A 17,241-nucleotide genomic window follows, 5' to 3' on the forward strand; every position below is an offset into this window, starting at 1 on the left:
CATACGAGGCTTTGTATGGTCGTAAATGTCGTACACCCTTGTTTTGGACTGAACTTAGTGAAAGTAAAATTTTTGGGGTTGATTTAATTAAATATGCTGAGCAGAAAGTAAAAGTAATCCGTGAAAGTCTGAAAGCAGCATCGGATCATCAGAAGTCGTATGCGGATTTAAAAAGAAAAGACATTGAATATCAGGTTGGAGACAAAGTGTTTCTTAAAGTTTCACCTTGGAAAAAGGTGCTCAGATTTGGCCGTAAGGGCAAATTGAGTCCTAGATTCATCGGGCCGTATGAAATATCCGAACGAGTTGGACCAGTCGCATACCGATTAATTTTACCCCCTGAGCTTGAAAAGATTCACAACGTCTTTCATGTCTCGATGCTTCGACGATATAGGTCCGATCCATCGCACATAATTACTCCATCTGAGATCGAGATTCAATCTGATTTGAGTTACGAAGAAGAACCGGTTTGCATTTTAGAATGTGAAGTAAAAGAATTACGAGATAAAAAAATCTCATTAGTGAAAGTAAAGTGGCTTAAGCATGGGGTTGAAGAAGCTACTTGGGAGCTCGAAGAATCTAATAAAAAAGGTTATCTGAATTTATTCGCTGGTAAGATTTTCGGGGACGAAAATTTTTAAGTGGGGGAGAGTTGTGACAGACCTAATTTGACCCTAATCGAAATGTGGTTTCGGGACCACAAAATCGAGTCATAAAAATTCACTTTAATTTTAATTGCATATATTTGATGTGTAATAGTGTGTGTATGAAAAATTAATGTTTTAATTTAGTCTTAGGATTGTGAATTTTCATGAAAGGACTTAGTTGAGAAACTTAGAAAAGATGATAGGTAAATTGTAAGGACCAAATAACAACAAGGTGAGAAAACTTGGGTTTGCATGTCAAATGGCCCAAAACTCAAGTAGTGGCTGGCCAAGCAAGGATGATTCTTCCACTAAGTTGAATTTTTAATGTAATTCTTTTTATTAGTTAATGGTTAAAATAAATTAAAGAAAGGAATTATTAGAAAAAAAAAGAAGATGAATAAAATAAGAAAGCAAGAGAAAGTCTTCATCTTCTTTCTTTTTCAAGTGTCGTAAGCTAGGAGAAAGACGGAAGAAATGTTCTAAGACATCCGGCCGTCCTAGTGGTTGATTAAGGTAGGATTCATGTTAATTTTATTAAAATTTTTGTGAAAATCTAGTTAGTAGCCAATGTCTTATTATATCCCATATGTTAATTTTCTACCTAAATAGGTAATTAAATGGCATACGGTTAGGGGGAGGTAAATGCTAAGAGTATGGTGCTTTTGATGTTGTGAATGGAAATAGTAGAAAGGTGAAAGAAAATTTAGGTAGAAATGTAGTTATATGTGGATTTATATGATGTTACAAATAGATGTGAAGCTATGCTAGATTAGGAAAAATTCGGTCAAGTGTTCATGAGAGGAAACTATGTGTTTAAATGAATTAAAAATGATATTCTAATTGATATTATATGTATTCGGCCATCTAATTAAGTGTATAGGTGATGTTAAATCTAATTTTTGCACATTCGGCTATATAAGTATGCCCATTTGTGATATTACCTTTGATTGTATAAAATCGACTAAAATGAGTAATTAGTAAGGGTGGTTGCCTAATATACATGTGACAGCCTTAAAACGACCCTAGTCGGAATGTGGTTTCGGGACCACAAAACTGAGGTATAAAAATAATTTAATGTTCATTTTGATGCCTATGATATGTGTTAATTCGTGTGTGACATTTTTGATGATTTGATTTAGGATTATAAATGTGAATTTCACTAAAAAGGACCTAGTAGTAAACTTTGAAAGTAGGATAGGGAAATGTGTGATGACTAATTAAAGCATGCATGCAAAACAATGGTCTTGCATGTCAAATACCCTCTTTTTATAAGTAGTGGCGGCCATGACAAGGGAGGATGGGCAAAACATGTCATAGACATGTTTTGTTGGTGCATTATGGAGAAACATTAAACTAAGGTGTACGGGTAATAAAAAATGAAAAAAAATGTGTGTGAAGGCTTCTCCCCTCCCCATTGCCGTGAGTTGAAGAAAAGAAAAGAAAAAATTTGTTCATCCTTTTCTTTCTCTCTTGACCGAAAATTCTAAGGAAGAAGAGGAATTTTTGCTTCATGTTTGGTTTGGAAGAGGATTAGGAAGGGTTTAGCTATACTTGCATCAAGATTAAGGTATGTTTGAGGTTGTGCCATGAGATTCATGCATGTTTTTAGTTGCTAGCTTGATGTTCTTATTAGCCCATGGTTCAAATCTTTGCTATGTCATGGGAATGATATTCGCCAAGGTGGATGTTGTGTTAATGCCATTGCATGCTAAATATCAAGCTTGATAATGATACATTGTGATGGGGATTGAGGACTCTTGGATTTTCTTTTAGCATTTTGAGTGAGACACTAGGTTCTTTGTTTAACCATGACCAAATTGAAACGGTATGGTGTTGTGGTGTATTCGCCATGGTATATCCATAAGTATGATTTATGCATATTGCATGGTAGGTAAGATTTGAGCTTTGGATATGTGTTTATATTTGGATATAAGCAACTTGAGATTCGGCCCTTGCACCTATATGTACATATGTTTGCACATGATGTATTGGTATGACATATATACTATCTCAAGGTATATATTTGCATATGATGATGTTTCAGTTATGAAATAAATGATAGATGCGTATTGAGTTACAATATGGAATGCGTTAGTTAGTAAAATGTATGTTGTTTTTTGTGTGGTATTAAATGCATAATTGGCCTCAACATGGACATGCATATTCGGCCACATGAAGGGGGGGTTGGTGTGCATGCATTCGGTTAGAGGCAAGCATATTGATGCCTATTCTTGGCTTGGAAAATTCGGCTAAGGAGAGTACTAACTAAGGTGTTGAATTCGATTCGTGATTTCGTACACATGTGACTCTAATGTCTAATGTATATAAGGGCTAAGTACCTTGAGCTTCACTTTGATGTTTGAATGAATTGTATTAAATTGCTTGTTGTGATTAAAAACTGTGCATGACCATTGTGTATTTGAGCTAAAGGATGGCCATATGACCATTTAAACTCCTTGTCATATTCGGCTATAAGCTATCATAATAAGATTTTAATAAGTTAAGTTTGTGTGAATTAGCTCAAGAGCTTAGAGGACCACAGTTGGATAAGGGAAAGGAAAAAGTGATCGAATAGCCGTCGAAATCGTTCGACAACATCCGAGGTAAGTCTTCGAGTAATGACCCTACTTGAATTATATTGAAATGATTTGTCATATTATGGCGGACAGCCGAATGTGCGTAGGGACTAAGTTATAAAGTCAATTGTAATCATGCTCTTTGTGTGTGTCTATTGAGCCGAAATTGGAAAGGTTTGATAAATGTTTTGTGTTTGAGCCTTAGTAACGAGAATGAAATATGGATGTGTCGTGATTATTGATATATGTGTACATGAGCATTTGAATGATACCCGGGCTAAGTCCCGAAGGCATTTATGCTAGTGATTATATCCGGGCTAAGTCCCAAAGGCATTTATGCTAGTGATTATGTCCGGGCTAAGACCCGAAGGCATTCGTGCGAGTTGTTATATCCGGGCTAAGACCCGAAGGCATTTGTGCAAGTTACCAAATCCGGGTTAAGACCCGAAGGCAATTGTGCTTGTGGTTATATCCGGCTAAATTCCGAAGAGACTCGGTTTGAAGGTGAGCGTTTTGGTGCCGTAATAAATTCAATTAATACGCTCGAAAAACCCATACGATAAGGTATGTTTACATGGCATCGGAAAAGTCGATCCGTTTGAAATAGTATTCGTTCAATCGACTAACGAACTTTCGGCTCTTAGATAGGTTGATACCTTGTGTGTATATGTTGATGAAGTGTGAAGTAAGTATGATTATGAGAATGTGTATTAATAAAGTGATTACGTAACACCCCATACAGAGTCAATTCTGGGAATCGAACACAAAGTGCACAGACTTAACTATTTTCACAGTCCATTTAGAAATTTCGAGACAAATTTGATTCTTTGCATCACTTTAAGCCTTAAAAATCAAATCTTGAGTTTCAAAGCTCGAAAATTTGTTTCAGTAATTTTCCACAAACTAGACTCATATGTCCATCTGATTTTTTCTAGAATTTTGGTCGAGCCAATTGGTACAGTTTACAAGATATGATTTTTAAGGCTACGGTGATGCAAGAACCAACTTGTCCGAAATTTCTAAATGGACTATGAAAATAGTTAAGTCTGTAGCATACTTGTGTTCGATTCCGATAACGACTCTGCACGGGTGTTACAATTTTATTGGTATCAAAGCTACGGTTTAGTCGATTCTAGGACTACCGTAATGCGTTTGGGTCTAGCTATACATGCCATTTTATGTGATTATTTGATAGTGTGGTGATTTACGGCGTTTGAATTTGTGTTTATTATAGTAATGGATCCCGATCCATACCGAAGCGATAGTGATGATGTGGAGAGTGTGGCGCTGCTCCCGCACAAGGGACAGCGCCAATGACTCTCAACTTTGTTGCTAGCAATCCGAATGATGAGGCTAGGCAAGCCTTTTATAGCGTGATGAATGATTGGTTCAACCAATACATTCGAACTAATACTGGCTGTTCCACAACCTCCATTCCCAACAAACACACCCCATACCTCGATGCCTCCGATGGCCCGACCAAATAAGGTCGAATAAGCCCCAATTGATAGAATCCGAAAACATGGGGCTCTTGAATTTAAAGCTACGGATAGTGACGATGCCGAGCAAGCTGAATTTTGGTTGGACAACACTATCCGGGTACTCGATGAGCTATCTTGTACACCCGATGAATGCCTAAAGTGTGCTATCTCCTTGCTACGTGATTCTGCCTACTATTGGTGGAGCACTCTGACTTCTGTTGTGCCCCGAGAGCAAGTAAATTGGGAGTTTTCCAAACTGAGTTTCGGAAAAAGTATATCAGTCAGAGATTTGTTGATAAAAAACGGAAGGAATTTCTTGAGCTTAAGCAAGGTTCTATGTCAATTCTTCGATTCTGACGAAGATTTGTTAGACTTAGTAGATACGCCGGGGCGTGTTTCGTCAGAGAGGTCATCATGTGTAAACGCTTGAGGATGGGCTGAATGAAGACATAAAATGTTCGTTGGCATTCTTGAAATACGAGAGTTCGTAGTACTTGTTGAGCGAGCTTGTAAAGCCAAGAGCTTAGAAAAGAAAAACAAAAAGTTGATGTGGGAACGGAGAGTTTTGAAAAGATCCTCGGAAAGTCTCTTCAACATGCATCGAAGAAATTTAGAGATGATGTGGGCGGTCTAGAGGCGTTTGGGCCTTTTAGACGAGATCGTGATCGACCCCACATGGGTACACGAGGCACTTGATGCGCCGGTGTTGGGAATGAGCGTCGAGACGAGCGGAGTGTCGACATTGTGGCAAATGGCATTACGGAAGTGTAGGTTCCGTGGTCGCTCTGTTACAAGTGCGGATCGGTCGACCACTTTATTAAAGATTGCCCGGGTTGTGCGAGCAGAATACAAATCGAGTGGGAAGCCGGCGCTACCACCGCCGAGGTAGACCATCCGGAAACACGGCAATGCTAGTGGTGGTCGAGAGGATCTAGAGATGTTACGACCAGATCCGAGGCTCGGCGCTCTGCTAGGGCTTATGCTATAGGCGCGCGTGAGGATGCTTCCTCGCCGGATGTTATTACCGTACTTTCACTCTCTTTGATACTAATGTGATTGCTTTGATTGACCTGGTTCTACTCATTCTTATATATGCGAAACCTTAGCATCCAAGAAGACTTTACCTATTGAGTCTCTTGAGTTAAATAATTGGTGTCAAATCCTTGGGTCGTTACGTGTTGGTCGACAAAGTGTCTAAGAAATGTCCCTAGTAATTGAGGTTCTGTTTCCGTGGACTTGATGCTTTTGCCATTCGATGAATTTGATGTTATTCTTGGGTTGGATTGGTTGACCGTGCATGATGCGGTTGTGAATTGCAAAAGCAAGACTATTGATTTGAGGTGCGCAAATAACGAGATGATCCGAGTTGAGTCTACGGACTTAAAGGGTTGCCGGTTGTAATATCATCAATGTTGGCCCAAAAATATGTAAGAAAGGGTGCGAAGCATACCTTGCGTATGTATTGATGATAAGGAGTTAGAAATAAAACACTGAATCTGTGCGGTGGTTTGTGAATACCGAATGTTTTCCGAAGAATTACTGGGTTTGCCACTGTTCGGAGATAGAGTTTGGCATTGAGCTTGTACACAGGACCACACCGATTTCGATAGCTCCGTGATCGTATGGTACCAACAAATTAAAGGAGTTGAAAGCTCGGTTGCAAGAGTTGGTGGATAGAGGCTTTGCTCGCTTGAGTTTTTCACCTTGGGGTGCACCGGTGTTGTTTGTGAAAAAGAAAGACGGAACCATGAGGTTGTGCATCGACTATCGTCAGTTTAATAAAGTGACAATAAAGAACAAGTATCCGTTACCGCGTATCAATGATTTGTTCGATCAACTGAAGGGAGCCTCAGTGTTCTCAAAAATAGATTTGAGATCGGGCTATTATCAGTTACGAATCCGAGTTTCGGACATACCCAAACCGCCTTGAGCGAGATATGGTCACTACGAGTTCTTAGTGATGCCGTTGGGCTCACTAATGCCCTACGGTATTTATGGATTTGATGAATCGGATCTTCAGACCATATTTGGATCGGTTCGTAGTTGTATTCATTGACGACATCTTGGTCTATTCAAGAGATGAGACCGAACATACGGAGCACCCGAGATTAGTGTTGCAAATTTTACGGGATAAGCGGTTATATGCTAAGTTCACAAGTGTGAGTTACGGTTAAGAGGTTAGCTTCTTGGGTCATGTGGTATCTGCATTGGGTATTCGAGTCGACCGAGTAAAATTTCAGCCATACTTAATGGAAGCCTCAGAAATATTCTTGAGGTTTGGAGCTTTTGGGACTTGCTTACACTACCGACGGTTTGTAAAAGGATTCTCGATGATAGCCACACCTATGACGGCCGCTTGAAAAGATGTCAAGTTTGAATGGACGGAAAAGTGTCGGAAAAGTTTCAACCAATTGAAAACTCATTTGACGGAAGCTCCAAGATTACTAATCTGCCCGAATCGGCAAAGAGTTTGTCATCTATAGTGACGCTTCCCTACTTGGGTTAGGTTGCGTATTGAAGCAAGAGGGTCGAGTTGTGGCCTGTCGTCGAGACAATTAAAGCCACATGAGAAAAATTATCCGACCTATGATCTCGAATTGGTCGCCATCGTATTCGCCTTAAAGATATGGCGACATTACTTATTTGGTGAGAAGTGCCATGTGTATTCGGATCACAAAAGTCTCAAATATTTGATGACTCAAAGAGACTTAAATCTGCGACAAAGACGTTGGCTCGAGTTGTTAAAAGATTATGAGCTTGTCATTGATTATCACCGGGAAAGGCTAATGTGGTTGCGAGGCGCCTTAAGCGAAAATCACTTTATTGCTTTACGAGCTATGAATGTACACTTGTCTATTCTACCCGACAATGTGTTAATAGCGAATTAAAGGCGAAACCATTGTTGACTCATCAAATTCGTGAAGCTCGAAGGTTGACGATGAGTTGGTTGCAAAAGCGGTGAGTGTGTTCGAACAAGGAATCGGAGTTTCAAATTGATGATGACGATTGTTTGAGGTTCGAAGTCGTCTGTGTTTCCAAAGAATTGAACTTATTTCGATAATTCGAGCGAAGCCCATTGTAGCCGGATGGCAATCCACCCGGGAGTACGAAGATGTACAACGATTTGAAACGTCGGTTTTGGTGGCATGGTATGAAACGAGACATCTCCGACTTTGTTTGAGATGTTTAATATGTCAACAAGTGAAAGCGGAACATCAAGTGCCTTGAGATTACTTGACCGATTACGATACCCGAGTGGAAATGGGATCGAGTCACAATGGACTTTGTGTCCGGACCGCCATTGTCGACAAGTAAGAAGGATGCGATCCGGTTGTTGTTGATAGGCCGACTAAGTCGGCTCACTTTATCCACGTGCGTCTGGATTTTCATTGGATAAACTAGCTGAATTATCGTTTCTCAGTTGTGAGATTACACGGGTACCGATTTACATTGTGTCGGATAGAGATCCGAGATTCACTTGCGATTTTGGAAGAAATTGCAAGAAGCTTTGGGTTCCAAGTTGCATTTCAGCACCGCCTTTCACCCCAAACCGATGGTCAATCCGGCGGATAATTTAGATACTTGAGGATATGTTGAGATGTTGCATCCTCGAGTTCGAGTGGTTCATGGGAGCGGTACTTACCTTTGATTGAATTAAGCTTACAACAATAGTTTTCAATCAAGTATTAAGATGGCACCTTACGAGGCCTTGTACGGGCATAAATGCCGTACACCATTGTTTTGGACCGAGCTCGGTGAGAACAAAATTTTTGGAGTGGATTTGATTAAAGATCTGAATGAGCAGTAAAAGTAATCCGTGAAAATCAAGATAGCCTCCGATCGTCGAAGTCGACGCGGATCTGAAACGAAAAGACATTGAGTATCAAGTGGGAGATAAAGTGTTTCTTAAAGTTTCGCCTTGGAAAAAGATACTCAGATTTGGCCGTAAAGGCAAATTGAGCCCGAGGTTCATCGGGCCATATGAGATATCCGAACGAGTCAGTCCAGTTGCGTATCGTTTGATTTTACCCCCTGAACTTGAAAAGATTCATGATGTCTTTCATGTTTTGATGCTTCGGCGCTATAGATCTGATCCGTCGCACGTAATTAGTCCATCAGAGGTTGAAATTCAATCCGATATGAGTTATGAAGAAGAACCGATTCGTATCCTAGCTCGTGAAGTGAAGGAGTTCCGAAACAAAAGGGTTCCGTTAGTAAAAGTGTTATGGCTCAAACACGGGATGGAAGAAGCTACTTGGGAACCCGAGAGCTCTATGAAAGAGCGTTACCCAAACTTATTTACCGATAAGATTTTCGGGGACGAAAATTTCTTAAGTGGGGGAGAGTTGTGATAGCCCAAAATTTACCCTAGTCGGGAAGTGGTTTCGGGACCGCTAAACCGAGTCACCGAAATGTTTGAATGTAATATTTATTGTCTAGGATATGTAATTATGAATGTGTGAAAATTTCAAGTTCCGATTTAGCCGATTGCATGTGAATTCAGTTAGTAAGACTTGTGTGACACTTTTGAAAAGTGAAAGGCTAATCTATAAGGACCTAATAGTGCATGTAGTCAAAGGGAGGACTTGCATGTCAAATTCCCCCAAGTTGTAGTGGCCGGCCATGACAAGGAATCATGGGCTAAACATGTCATGAAACATGTTTTGTTGGTGCATTAGGGAGAAACAATAAACAAATAAGTATGGGTAATAAAGAAAGAAAAAAAATGTGTGTGTGTGTGAAACCCCCATTGCCGTGCATTGTGGAAGAGAAAAGAAAAAAATTGTTCATCCATCTTTTCATTCTCTCTTGACCGAAAATACTAGAGGAAGGAAGGAATTTTGCTTCATGTTTGTTTTGGAAGAGGATTAGGAAGAGGTTGGCTATACTTGCATCAAGATTAAGGTATGTTTGAGGTTGTGCCATGAGATTCATGCATGTTTTTAGTTGCTAGCTTGATGTTCTTGGTAGCCCATGGTTCAAATCTTTGCTATGTCATGGGAATGAAATTGACCAAAGTAAATGTGGTGTTAATGCCATTACATGCTAAATATCAAGCTTGATAATGATACATGTGATGGGGGATTGAGGACTCTTAGATTTTCTTTTAGCATTTTTGAATGAGATACTAAGTTCTTTGTTTAATCATGACCAAAATTATGGTGTTGTGATGTATTCGCCATGGTACATCCATAAGTGTGATTTATGCTCATTGCATGGAAAGTAAGATTTGTGTATTGAAATTTTGTTCGGGTTTAGTTACAATCAACTTGAGATTGGCTCTAGCATATATATGTATATATGTTTGCACACGATGTATTGGTATGACATATATACTATTTCAAGTGTATATTTGCTTGTGATGATGTTTGGTTATGAAGGAAATGAGATATGTGTATTGAGCTACGATATGTAATCGTTAGTTAGTAAAATGTATGCTGTTTTGTATGGTATTAAGTGTATAATTGGCCTCAACATGGACATGCATATTCGGCCACATGAAGGAAATTGGTGTGCATGCATTCGGTTAGAGGCAAGCATATTGATGCCTATTCTTGGCTTAGAAAATTGACTAAGAGGAATATTAACTAATGTGTTGAGTTCGATTCATGATTTACGTACATATGCGACTTTGATGCCTAATGAGTATATATATTGGCTAAGTATCTTGAATTCCTCTTCGATGCTCAAATGATATGTAACACCCAAACCCGGCTGAACGTTATGGCCGGATCGATCGCCACATTGATGCGTTCAAAACATTCCGTATTACTTAGTTTGGAAAAATTGAGTTGGTGTTGTAAAGACACTTTTAAAAGTAGGTTAAAGTGAATGGAAGCTGCGCACCGGTAGGAAACCGGAAGAAGAGGAGGTAAGTCCGTCGGATTTGCTAAGTACCAAGCTCTCTCTTGGATCCAATCCTGACATGCACACCGCCATTGCCACACTCTAACATCTCGTATAATTTTGAGAAAACCGTTTGATTATGACCACTTAAGAAAATGATTAAGGTTGCAAATCGTTTGCTTAAAATATTTATTTTTCTTGGGAAAACATTTACTTTATGAAACTTTGCGCGTCATCGTGATCTTTTAAAAACAAGTAGATTTTATAAAGCGAACCCTAGTGCTAGCCAGTTTAATAATCCCCAAAATATAAGTAATTAAAAAGAGCGACCTTATTACAACTTTAAGCATAATAAAATAATCCAAAATAAATATTAAACTTATTTAAAATCGGCAATCAATCTTCATGGCCACTCTGAATCCTTGACTCCAAGTCCACCAATTCTAGGGCTCACCGCAAGGATGGAAGAGGAAGGGGTGAGTTTGGGAAAACTCGGTATATCTGAAACCCATCAAAGCCCAATTCAGCTCGAGCCCATTGGGCTGAGCCCTATTCAGATAACGATTACCACAGATGGTCGAAGCCCTTTTGAATCTGATGCAAGGCCTTAGCCCTTTTACATAACGATGTGGCCCATAGGCCCGATTCGATAACATGAGTAACAAAAGTAATAATGAATGCAAGCCCATCCGGGAGACTACTCAACCCACCAACCGCTACTTTGCCCGTACCACCCTACACACCTTGTGGGAATATCTCAACCCACCCAACCACACACCACAGTTGCGACAACGCTCACTCAAATTCGATCGATTGAGGCAAAGCCTCCGATGCGTGGATGAACCACTTTGATACTTCCTCCATTAATACCCCAATCCCATGCAGCAGATATTAATAAATGCATATCATGCAAAATACAAGTAGTAATCAATCAAGCGATTCACCAATTTAAAACCCTAGGGTATATCGGTAATTTTGCTCTTTAGGGGTAATTTGGTAATTTTGCTCTTTAGGGGTAATTTAGTGATCTACGCTCTTGTACAAGCTAATTCAGTAATTTTATCAGCTTTATGCAATTTGATTCCACCATCTACCTAACAGAGCTAATTAGCCCATCTCTTACCCATATTGGTCCGTAAGCCCATTGGGCCCGCTTTTGGCCCATCGAGCCCTTTTTCCAAATACGCTAAAACATCACGCTGAGCGTGCTTACCACCTTGCGGTGCCGGATCTAACAATTATTCTATGACTTGAGAGCATTCGCATACCCACATGACCATGAAAGGCCGGAATTTGGCATTTCGACTTTCTTAAATTGAACTAAAGAAGGGTGTTAAATTTTTGATTTGCAATATTCCTTGTGAGATCTCCTATCGATTTCCCTGTAATCAACCACTTATAGATTAGACCATGTTGTATTAAACCAAATCGAAACTACCTATTATCATCACTTACATTCGCCACCATCCACAATGGCCCTTGGGTACCTTACCTTTGTCGCCAAAATCGACGACTAGCTCGAATCGATTGCTCCGTGATTCACGCTTTCAATCCCACACTTAAGAAGGTACTAACCAATGAAAGAAAACAACCGTTAAAAACCCTTAGAGCCACATGCCCAAATCGATGACCTCCTAATTTTAGGGACTTGACTTTTCTTAACTTTGCAAAATAAGAACGGATCTGAGATGATACGTACTTACCTTACTCCCACTTGATTTCGGCGCAATCTAGTGTAGATTTATCTATCAAACAACGGTAGAACTCGATTCCCCAAAGTCTTGTAGTTTGACTACAAGCCCCCAAATCTATGGTTTTTCGCTTTTGTGTGATGAAGAAGATGATAGTGTGGGGCTACAACCTTGAAGTAGAATTGCGGTCGGGAATCTAGGATTAAGAAAAGATAATTGTAAATTAAGAAAAACAAAAGAACATAAAAGAACACGGCTTTGAAGAAATCGGCTGGCGGTGATCACGTGTTTTCGGCTTTTATGGATTCGGCAAAGTGTTGATGAATAGTAGGTATGATGAATAGTTTGAAGAAGAAAAATAGAAGAAGAAGAATAGGGAGGTGGTAGTTTGGCTAGAGAGGAAAAGAGAAAAGAACAATCCTAAGGTGTAAAAGCGGAAAAGCAGCACCAACAATACCCTAAGTGCCGAAATACTACCCTCATAATCCCCCTGCCGATTTTCCCTCTTCAATTCCCCCCATTCGGCTAACTCCTAGCCTCATCCCAATCCCTTAAATCTCTCCCCTTATCACTCCTTAATCCAAGCATTTAAACTGATCCCACTCTCCTCTAGCAGAATCCACCTGAACTCCAACACTTACCCCTCCTGCACTTAAAAAATAAATGCATCTATTTGCCAACACAGGGAATCGATCCCTTGCCTTCCCAAAGCTCCACACGCCACTTTTCTAGGAGCCTAGTGGCGTCACCCTTGCCACTTAGCCAAGGCTCTTTTTGTGATGCAAATTACCCATCACTCCACTTAAGGCCACTTAGCCAGAACCCCTAACTCCTAAGTCTAAAATTCCAAAAACTCAAGCGGGTTTGGCCAACTCATGGGCCTTCTATAAGCCCATTTACCTACTCAAAATACTAATTCCACATCCAATTACAAAATTTTAAAAATCTTTACAAAATATTGAAAATCGCGAATATACTCGAAAATCGGGATGTTACAACTCTACCCTCCTTAAAGAAATTTCGACCTCGAAATTTTACCTTATCGAAACAGTTGAGGGTCTTTTTACGCATCGCCTCCTCGGTCTCCCAAGTAGCTTCTTCCTTGCCATGGTTTCTCCAAAGTACTTTCACTAGTGGGCCGATTTCCTTCTCAACATCTTGGCGTCACGATCAAGTATTTGCACGAGTTCCTCCTCGAAAGTTAAATCGATCGTACCTCGATTTCAAAAGCGGTATGATATGAGTTGGGTCGATCGATCCGCCTCGGCATGGATACATGGAAAGCGTCGTGGATACGATGCGATTCTGGTGGTAACTCTAGGCGATAAGCCACTTGGTCCAACCCGCTTAACAATCCGGTAAGGCCCAATAAACCGTGGGCTCAACTTACCCTTCTTACCAAATCTCAAAATTTTCTTCCAAGGGAAACCTTCAAGAAGACCATATCCCCACGATGAACTCAATCTCTTTGCGCTTCAAATCCGCATATGACTTACGCTCTATCGGATGCCTCCTTTAACCGACCCTTATCGCCTTAACCTTGCTTTCGATTATACGCCACCAATTCCGGTCCAAGCACTCGTCGTTCACCCAACTCATCCAACACGTCGGTTGTCGACATCTTCATATAAAGCGCTTCATATGGTGCCATCTGAATGCTTGCTTGATAGTCATTATTATGCATAAACTCCGCCAATGGTAAGTAGTCCTCCCAACTTCCACGAAAATCGATGATACAACCTCTCAACATATCCTCCGAACACGAATAACCCTTTCATTGTCCATCATGCGTGGGTGGCGATGCTAAAATCAATCGTGTTCCCAACTTCTTGCAACTTCCGCCAAAATCGAGGCGTAAACCTAGGGTCTCGATCGAAATTATTGACAACGGCACACCATGCGGTCGCACTACCTCCGCCACGTATAACTTGGCCAACTTTTGCGATGAGTAGTCGGTGCGAGCAGGTATGAAATGAGTAGATTTTGTTAACCTATCCACAACTACCCACACGAATCTTTCTTGGTGGGTGTCAAAGGTAACCCACTCACAAAGTCCATTGTTACTCTTTCCCACTTCCATAGTGGAATTTTCACCGTTGTAATAATCCCGACGGCGCTTGGTGCTCGTTAACTCGCTTGGCACGTCGGACATTTCCCACAAATTCAGTCACCTCTCGCTTTAATCCGACACCAAGACACCTCTCACAAGTCTCGGTATAACTTATTCCCTCCAGGATGCATGGCACGAGTCCACCATGAGCCTCTTTTAGAATTAATTGCCTCAATTCGAGGTCCTTTGGAATACAAACCCTTCCACGAAAACACGAACTCCTTCACTTATTCAACCCAAAATCCTTGTTCTTACCACTCTTAATTTGCTAGAACCAAGAAGAGCTAATGAATCGTCCTTCAAGCTGTTTTTCCTTAATCTGCTTTCGGTCCAAGTAGGCCTTATTTGCGATCCACCAACAAGCTTCCATCATCGTATAGACTTAATCGATGCGAACAAGGCTCTCAAATCCGTAACAACCCTTCGACTCAATGCATCCGCCACCACATTAGCCTTTCTGGGTGGTACTCTATCGAGCGATCGTAGTCTTTAAGCAACTCCACCCACCTTTGTTGCTTAAGGTTCAACTCCTTCGAGTCAACAAATACTTTAAGCTCTTATGATCGGTGTATATGATGCACTTCTCCCCATATAAATAATGTCTCCAAATTTTTAACATAAAAATCACATTGCTAGCTCCAAATCATGCGTAGGGTAATTCACCTCATGAGCCTTAAGCTATCATGATGCATAAGCGACCACCTTGCCCTCTTGCATCGATCGCAACCTAACCCCACGTCGACGCATCACTATATCTGGTGAAGTCCTTCCGGACACCGGTTGAATCAACACCGGCGCTTGATCAATACCTTTTCAACCGTTCAAAAGCTTTTTTGTTTCTCGGTCCGAAAAATGGTACTCCTTTCCTTATGAGCTTTGTCAAAGCGCGCCATCACCGAGAAACACTCCATAAACTTTCGTAGTAACACGCCAACCCTAGGAAACTCGAATTTCCGATCTCGACCTAGGTGGCTTCCATTCCAAAATCGCTTCAATTTTACGAGGATCCACCTTAATCCCCTCGGCAGAGACCACATGCCCTAGGAAAGTTACCTCCCTCAACCAGAATTCACACTTGCTAAATTTCGCATAGAGCTCCTTTTCCCTTAACACTTGCAAGACAATCTGGAGATGCTCATCATGCTTCGCCTCCGTTTCAGAGTATACCAAGATATCGTCGATAAAGACGACTACAAACCGATCCAAGTAAGGTTGGAATACTCGATTCATCAGATCCATAAAAGCTGCAGGTGCGTTCGTCATTAAGCGGCATGACCACAAACTCATAATGTCCATATCGAGTTCGAAATCTTTGTCTTATGAATATCCCTTCTTTTACCCTTAGCTGATGGTATCCAGAATGAAGATCGATTTTGGAGAATACTGAAGCTCCCCTAAGTTGATCGAATAGGTCATCAATCCTTGGTAGTGGATACTTATTCTTAATCGTCAGTTTGTTCAACTGGCGATAATCGATGCACATGCGCATCGTTCCATCCTTCTTCTTCACAAACAGGACCGGTGCTCCCCAAGGAGACACACTAGGCCTAATTAAGCCTCTATCTAATAGCTCTTGAATTTGAGCCTTGGTTCCACCAACTCCTTGATGCCATCCTATAGGGTGCAATGAATCTTGGAGCCGTTCCGGCAACAAATCAATTCCAAACTCAACTTCCCGATTCGGAGGTAATCTAGGAAGCTCTTCCCGAAAAACATCCCGGAATTCCCTAACAGTTCTGATGGTCTCCACAGTCAGATCCTTAGTTTCAGCTTGGCTCACCAAAGCCAGATATGCCTCGCATCCCTTGCGCATCAGTTTCTCAGCCCTCAACGCCGATACTACATTGGATAAGTAATCCCTTTGTTCTCCAATAATCATAACCTTTTCATCATTGACAGTTCTTAACACCTTCCTCTTAGCTGCACAATCCAAAGTTGCCTTATGCTTGGTCAACCAATCCATCCCTAGTATCAAATCGAATTCCTCAAACGGTAACTCCATCAAATCCCCACGAAAACCACGCTTGAATCTCCGAGGCACCTCCTTGAAGAGTTTCTCTACCTTAACCGAGTGACCTAAAGGACTTATCACAGACACCCACATACAGTCTCCTCGAAGTGCACGCCCGATGCCCCGAAGTGTTATATGCCATATCTGAATGGGTTGATCCCACATCAATCGAGCGGTATAAGGTACACCATAGATAAAAACGTACGATTATGACATCAGGTCGTCACCCTCCTCATGGCGACGAAGCGGCATACACCAAAGTGGGCCGACGAGCATCCGCGTTACCAATACCCTATGGGTGCCCCGTCCACGGCCATTACCACCGCGACCTTGTCCACGACCTCTTGGCGTGGCGGTCCCTCCCTCATAGGTTGAGCCGGTCGCTCGGCCCTTGTTCGCCACCACGAGCTGAGAGTGGCCCTCCTAGGACAATCCTTAATCCTATGCTCCTTAGACCCACAACCAAAACAAGCCCCAAAACGCTTCCAACACTCTCCTTGATGCATTACGCCGCAATCTCCACAAGCTTGCGGTCTACACCTGTTCACCGGAATCGCTCGAATCGGTTCCTCCATCCTAGCTCTCTTAACATTTCGATTCTGACACCGTCCAGCATCCCTCTGGCGATTTGATCCTTATCACGATTCCTCCCTTCGGTTTGCTTCACTTCCTCGGCTATCTTAGCCTTCTCTACTAGTGCGGCGAAATCTCGCTCCCTCTGCGGAGCTATGAGTACCCTTAACTCATCTTTAAGGCCATCCTCAAAACGTACGCTGCGCTCGTACTCAGTGGAAACGATGCCATCAGCATATCGACTCAATCGTAGAAACTCCGCCTCATATTCAGCAATGGTCTTATTTCCCTGAGTCAGATTCAGG

This window comes from Gossypium arboreum, chromosome 3 (assembly GCF_025698485.1).
Source record: "Gossypium arboreum isolate Shixiya-1 chromosome 3, ASM2569848v2, whole genome shotgun sequence".
Lineage (NCBI taxonomy): Eukaryota > Viridiplantae > Streptophyta > Magnoliopsida > Malvales > Malvaceae > Gossypium > Gossypium arboreum.